The 6,703-nt window shown below is 32.2% G+C and overlaps 1 protein-coding gene across 4 annotated transcripts in view; it reads left to right on the forward strand.

Annotated features, from left to right (window-relative positions):
* The first annotated feature begins 1,859 nt into the window (after positions 1–1,859).
* Positions 1,860–6,703, forward strand: part of LOC108361098 (serine/threonine-protein kinase par-1) — an 11,974-nt gene continuing 7,130 nt past the window's right edge. For 2 of the 4 annotated variants that reach the window (XM_017613635.1, XM_017613643.1), the window contains exon 1: positions 1,860–2,272. The gene's annotated coding sequence lies outside the window, so the exon portion shown is untranslated. Of the gene's footprint in view, positions 2,273–2,483; positions 2,566–6,703 lie in introns of those variants that run through there. The other 2 variants (XM_017613665.1, XM_017613651.1) reach the window with 2 other exon arrangements.

Genomic DNA, 6,703 nt, shown 5'->3' on the forward strand with positions numbered 1-6,703 from the left:
GTGACTGTGGTCGCCGGAGGGACGCTGTTAGTTTTCCGGTGTGAGAATCCGTGTCTAGCCGCTAGCTTTGTATATGTAGGTATGTATGTAAATACATATGTATGTATGTATGCATAGATGTGCAAAATTTACATATGCGCATACATATATAAGTATAATCTATTCCCACAATCGTTCCTAAACGGCTGTATTGTAGTAAGAAAAACAGCAGGCGTTGGTAATTGTAATCATCAGGGTTAGGATTTGAAGGCATTTGCCTATTTTGTCGGCTTGGTCGTATCTGTATACGAATTAAAGAATCACACGTTTCATGTCTTCCTTGATTAAAAATATAAATTTTTATTTTGCCTTTTTTTACCTTGTTTGACTATATTGCCCTTTTTAATGTTCATCTCTTCATTTTCGAACTTTTATGTTTTACAACACTGCAACTCGTTCGTTTAATTAGATTTCCTAGAAAGATTCTGAGTACGCAATTTTGTAGCCCATTGAATTCTAGTCGAATAAAGTACAAGTTTCAAGTGGCTAACGGTTTATTTTTTAGAATATTTAAAAAGTAACAAAGTTGAAAACTTGGGTTTACACGGATTTTGTCAAAGAATGAATTATATTTTTTATAAAAAATATCCAAAATTAAATATCAACAAAAATAATATATTCAATCGTGGCAAAGAGTGGTTCGGCTAAAATTTTTTGACACTGTATATATTTTTTTATATATTTAGTTTGACATGCACATTGTACATAAAAGTATATAACAAAATTTAAAAATTAATGCCTTTTCTAAAAGCTCATTTTGCCTTTTTTAAAGGTTTTAGTGCCTTAAAATCCCAACCCTGGTAATCATTATCGTTTTGCTCCTGCTCACAAGCTGACTAAGCAATAATTGAGACGAATAAATACCGCGCTCTTCTTTTGCCAAATTGGCTTAAAGACGACTGACTTATCGCAGCCGTTTATTGCTGCATTTTTTTGTACAGATTCTTTAAAAAGAAAAACATGCATATGTGCATAAATATGTATTTATTTATATACGTACATATGTATGTGTGTATGTACACTATTAAAACTATAGGAAAACATGTAAATTTTTGAGTTTGCTCATAACGCACACTGTGAGAATGTGTTGAGTTCGAACACGAAAAACATTCCTCATGCGTATCTACATACATATTTATTTTAGTCTCTTAGTTTCGAAAGCATATAGCCGAGTAATTTCGTGATTTTTAAAAATAGCGAAGACTGCCGGGCACAGTGGTATATTTTTTTTAAAAGATCTTAGAAATATTTGTTTTTTCTTATTTTTTATGAGATTTTGAAGTTTTTTAAAAATTGCACAAAATTTAATTTTATATGTACTGAATAATTTGAGTATGGTCTTTTCAAAGGGAATATCATAAAATGCAAATAAAATGGCAATTAAAAATTTTTAATCAATGAAAAATTTTAGTTTTAATTGGAGTTTTTTGCGATTCAACCAAAATATTTGAATTGTGTTAATGTGGTTTCTATTGCGCTTATTTTAATTACTTTTAAAAAGGCAAAAATCTTTGAAGCAAAAGAGTGCTGTCATAAGTGAAAAGCCTACAAAATCAAAAAAAAAAATCAAAAAATCTTCGTTTGACAAATGGTTAAAAGACTTCAATACATATTTCAGTTCAGATGTTTTGAATAACGTTTATATTTATTCGAAATATTTGTTTCTTTGTAATAAAATTTATACATACATACTTATGTATGTACCTTATAATTTGTAATTAAATAAAATTTGGAAACTATTCAGTAATATTTCTTGGTAAAAACCAATTAATGTTTTTAATTCAAACGAACCATTTTATTGCCATTCCATCCTGTGAGAGCATCGGTGCAACGATCGCGAAAAATCAGAAATTGAGCGACCAGTCTCAAATGAAAATTCCTCCGCATCGGTAATTCGGAAAAATCCGCGCATACGCCATACTGAACACGCGCATTATATTCATTATATTGCTCTAGAGTACCTCGCCCGCCGTATTTAGTTAAAAATAGAAAGTCGACAAATTTTTTACCTAATGAAAAAATCGTAAAAAATTGCATTATTTGACCAAGAAATTTACAATTCTGTTGTATATTAAAGTTACACATAAAAATACTAAGAGATTGTGAAAACTTTTGAAGTATGCAAAGATATAACAAAAAAAAAACAAAAGTATTTATAATCTTTATATAAGTGGCTCGTAGCGAGAAAATTGGTGAAATAATTGCCAGATCTTAATGTGAATGCAGAGCAAAGGTGTTTAAATTTTTGAGTTTATTGTAATAAATACAAACAGACGGTGCAGTGCGGCAAGCTACATACATACACACATACAAATGATAGTGACAGGCCACAGCCGTTGTAGAAATTGCCTTGATACAGAAACATTAGTTTCCAAATATTTATAAAGTGGAAGCGTGTACATATGTATGTACACAAAAACGTGAGAAGACACTCTGCCACTTTGTCTGATGCGGTTCAATAGTTTCTCTCCAAATATTCTTCAGGAAAGCACAAAATTTGCTCGATTGTTATGATCCAAAGCACCTGTAATTTAAAAAATTAAAAAAATATTAAGATAAACCTAATTTGGTTTTTATTATTTTAATTTTTATTTTTTTTTTTGGTTGCAATTTAACTGACTCAAAAAAATATATATATATAATATTGAAATGCAGCAAACAATTTGAACAAAAATGCAGAATAACAGATACATATATACATATGTTTGTATGTACATACATATATCTTTTCAATAGAAGTACATACGCATGTGCATATATTAGTTTTATGACAAGAATTTGAAAATAAATTGAGCAAAAGTTCCCTATATACACTCACGCGCGCTCTCTTTTTTACGAGTATTTGTTTTTTTTTTTGGATTTGCGATTTATACTCGTTCTTTTTTATTTACATATTAGTGGGGTGTCACAAGAATTTCGAAATTTAAATTTTCCAACAGACATCTAATTGTTTACATGTGCCTATAAAATATATTATTGACTAAAGTTGACTTAGATATCAATATTTTAATACAAAAAATCGATATAATGAATAAAATAGAGTCTAGCATTAGATTTATGTACCATATGTATATATATCGACACCGCCAAACCATACCATGCTAAGTATCACTAATAGCTCAGTTAGGCATATTTGGCATTACATGAGAGTTGTCACATAAGGAATCTGTTAAATGAGCTTCGCGTGTAAGCGGCTACCCGACGCACGACATTACACATTTAGAAGTCTGTTAGTTTTTGATTTTTACGTAAAAATGACATGCTATGCAATGCAGTGCAAAGAATGCATAACTGAGCTATAAGCTCTAAAGGCGACTTAGCATGGCATGGTTTGGAGGTGTCGATATACTATACATAGGTTTGAATTTTAGCCAATACAGAGTGATAAGACCACAGATTTTCTTTTATAAATAAAGCGCAGCAAAATTTGTCGAACAATTTTTTTTTCATTTTTTTTTTTAGTCTACGGCATTTATGTTTGAAACACAAAATCCGTTAAATGCGACGCAGAATTCGCATATCAAAATTTACTATGACTTTTTGGCATAGTTCGGGCGTACGATTTCGTTCTTCAGCGATGGAGTCATCTCGGGCCTATTGGCATAGACCATACATACTTTGCACATAGCCCCAGAGAAAGAAGTCCAATGATGTTAAATCGCCAGTTATCGGCGGCCATTTTACTTCGTTGTTTCGAGTGGCACCTTGCTGTTGATGTGGTTGACCAAGTCCATGCCATGTAATTCAGTCCATGGAAATTTTGTTATCATTTCACGATAATGTTGACCGTAGCTCCGTTACCGGCAACATTTTCGAAGAAGAATGGTGCCTTAAATCCGCCAACTCAAAAATAAAACCATAGCTTTTCTTGAATAATTTGTGAATTTTCAGTACCACAAATGTGGAAGTGCTACTCGTTTAAGCTTTCAAATTGTAAATATATGGCGCTGAAAATTGTCCCTAGGCTTCATTTCCTGTGTCAAACGAATTTGGTCGAACGACTTGTACGAAGACGCACGTTTTGCGACGACCCAATTTCTTAGAATTTCGGCATCAAACGGAGTATTGTTAACTCAGAATGCACTTCTTGCAGAACAACAATTTTCATAAAATATTTGCATCAGTTTTACGCGTTGTTCTACTCAATATCGCTCCATAACTAATGATGTCCCGATACCAGTACTTAGAAGTATATACTCCAGTATTTACCTACCTATAAGTATTTTTTGTACTTCTATACACGTGTACAAGTACTTCATGGGTATCGAGTACAAAGTGCAAGTATTTATTTGTTTGCCAAATTTCGGAAAATCAACTGAAAATAGAGCTGTTTTGTAGTTTTTGAAAAAACTTTTGTAGCACTGTAAACCGTAGTACTGTAAACCGTAGTTGTGTACATAGTACTTTAGCACTTCTTTGTAACATATGAAGAAAATTATGTATGTAAATATACAAACGAATTTCGGTTCATTGTTAGACTTCAAAAAGAGAAAAGACGATAAATATGCAATATTGGTAACAATTTAGCAAGCTAATTAACAAATGCCCATTCCATAAATCAGCTAAAACGTGAATTCCATATTGAACATTAAATCCACCAAGACATTTATTATGATGGATCACCTTATGCTAGCCTCGATACTTCATAAGAGAGTTGTAAAGTTCACAATACTTTCATTTTAAATGCTCAAATAAAGTTGTAATACCACTATTCAACCGATCGAGATGAGTATAGTTACTACAAACTGCAGAAAATACATCTTTAACTTGTTACTTCGCATAGATCAGATTTATGTTGCTCATACGTACCCGCACCCTACATTTATACAAAAATGGTCAGAGTTCAGGTTTTATTCCCAAAGGACCGAATTTCGTAAACCACTTACAGGATTTAACTACTTATTTGCTGAGCTTCAACTCAGCCCTTTAACGTATTTCCAGGGAAAATTAATTTGTTATTTAATTGAAGAAAAAATATTATTTAGCCAAGGAAGTTTTACAGCTTTTTTTCATTGTAATTGATCTTTTTAACGATGTTTATATATATATCTTTTCCCTCTAGTAGGCTAATTTTTGTATGAGTTGAAAAATTCAGGAATGGGTGATTTTAGCACGAGAAATCCAAAAATGATGTCCTTTTCGATCTGTGACAGTAACTTTTCCCTACAGGGGAGAAAAACCAAGACCGTCTGGAGACGGGCTCGCCGATATACTTTGACGTATTTTCAGCTTTCTCTTACACAATGTTGACCTACGAACCGGCAAGCCGGTCTGTAGACGGTCTGTGTTCGAAAGCAATTTTCTCCATTTCGAATGGTGACATAATTATAAAACTTATATCAAAATACTGTGCTCTTAACTACGAAACCCTCTGAATTTTTTTGTATCAAAAAATGTTTCAAAAGAAAAAATTTCTTTAATTACGAAATTACTTAATAGCAAGAAATAATTAATTTTAACCAAGTCTTTCACAATCTGTGATTGAACTGCCGATTAAAATAAAACGGATTGACATAACGGATTAAAATTTACATCGTCGTAAAGGTACGCTTTTTTCTAAAGATCGTGCTTTTCGAATATAGAAAAAACTTATTATAGGTGCACTAAATACGTGTTTATTTATCGACCGTCTGGAGGCGGTTCAGCCTACTAGAGGGTTAATCCACTCCTTGAAATATTTCTGCGCAGGTGTCTGCAGCTATGAATTTAGTACTAAATATGTACATATGTTTTTATACAATGAATGATGCCTTTTATGTCCCTCTATGAATGCGAATTGTGATGTTTGGAGGAATTCCCAGCACTTGCGTGCATTACTAAATATTTGATTGTACTTGAAGGATTTATCATCAGCCAACTGCATGAGTAAATATCGAGTAAATGCGCAGGTTTATAGCTTTTGTTCTAGAAAGAGAACATTAATCAACCGTAAATCGCTTAAGCCATTCAAAATAAAACAAGCCGAAAAATTCGAACAATAACAATGGCAGTTCATAAGAAAAGAAAAGCCATGCGTAGATATTTACTTCATACTGAGATCATATTGAGTGAATAAACTCGCATAGACATTCAACCGAATGGCATGCATGTCTTTGATTTCCGATTTCCGTATTTCGATTGTAAAATTACCTTTGTACCTTTGTTTTACATACATATTTATCTCATATGTTTGTACATATATATGAACCTGTCATCGATCGCGATTCGGGGAGCAGCTTGCACGATAGGTACGGTGACCATATTTATGGGAGCCGAATACGGGACAAAAAATAATTTTGCAAATCTTCTACAAAAACTTACAGATCTTAAAGCCTAAGATCCGAGACGTACTGGCCCTGAAACAGCATCCTTCTAGTAACATCTCAAATTTGTAGGATATTTTTTTTTTAAATTCGTTAAATTTTAAATTTAATAAAGTCTAATTTTGATATCGCTAAGACTTTTTTGGCAATTTTTTTGTTGACGGTCTTACGCAGTTTTTCATAAAAAGTAAGTACCTATGTTCGACCATTTTTTTTTAAAGGAGAAGCAAATGAGCAGCACTCTCCACTTGCACTTTATTATACTAAATTTTAATGAGCTACAAAACTACAAACAATTTTTTTTTTCTAAAGCTTCTAATTAAAAAGTTTGAAGTTTTGGTGAAACATTGCAGAATTAATTT

This window comes from Rhagoletis zephyria, unplaced genomic scaffold (assembly GCF_001687245.7).
Source record: "Rhagoletis zephyria isolate East Lansing unplaced genomic scaffold, Rhagoletis_zephyria_1.1 Rzeph_scaffold_00018, whole genome shotgun sequence".
NCBI classification, from domain to species: domain Eukaryota; kingdom Metazoa; phylum Arthropoda; class Insecta; order Diptera; family Tephritidae; genus Rhagoletis; species Rhagoletis zephyria.